Genomic DNA, 702 nt, shown 5'->3' with positions numbered 1-702 from the left:
CGGGCGACCGTGACGTCAGCGAGTCCGGGCGGAGAGGTGGGGTCGGGTCTCCGGCTCGGCGGGCCCGGCGCCGTCCACGCGGCGCGGCCGGGGCGCCGAGCTGCACCCGAGAGCGGGTGGGAGACCAGTTCCGGGGGGCGTTTCTTATTCCTGGGTTTTAAACACGCCTCGTGGTGCTCCCCCGGACGTTGAGCATTTCACACGTTAACGGTCCTGAAGTTGGACCTCCAGGGACGTTTAGTATCTGTAGGTTTCGTGCTTAAGAAGCCAAGTGTGGGTGTCCTAGGCATGCAGCCCCTCTTGGGCAGGGCATTGGGGTTGCAGCGGGGGGAGAGGTGTGATCGCTCTCCTCCCTGTCATAAGGGTCATGGCTGACACTCGGGGCAGGAAAGGCTAACAAAAGAAAAGCACAATGGGTGTACTGAATCAAAGTCTTAAGTGATATGCGAGTCTTCGGGAATGATGCAAAGACTCAAGGAAAACTGTTTTGATGTTTAGTTTCGATGAGGAGCGCACTGCCGGGTGGAGCTGTAATTGGTCAAAAAGGAAAAAAACTGGTGGTAACAGACAGAGGGGGAAAGCCAGCAGGCCCTGTCTGTTTGGCTTTGTCTTGCCTCTCTGGCAGAACCAGTCGAGAGTCCTGGTTTGGGTCCAGGAAATATATTTGCTCCCGTGTGGTCTTTTTTTTTTTTTTTTTTTTTT

The sequence above is a fragment of the Carlito syrichta genome, unplaced genomic scaffold (assembly GCF_000164805.1).
Source record: "Carlito syrichta isolate Samal-C Ts95f unplaced genomic scaffold, Tarsius_syrichta-2.0.1 Scaffold131799, whole genome shotgun sequence".
In the NCBI taxonomy this organism is placed as follows: Eukaryota; Metazoa; Chordata; class Mammalia; order Primates; family Tarsiidae; genus Carlito; species Carlito syrichta.
This window is presented reverse-complemented; position numbering follows the sequence as displayed.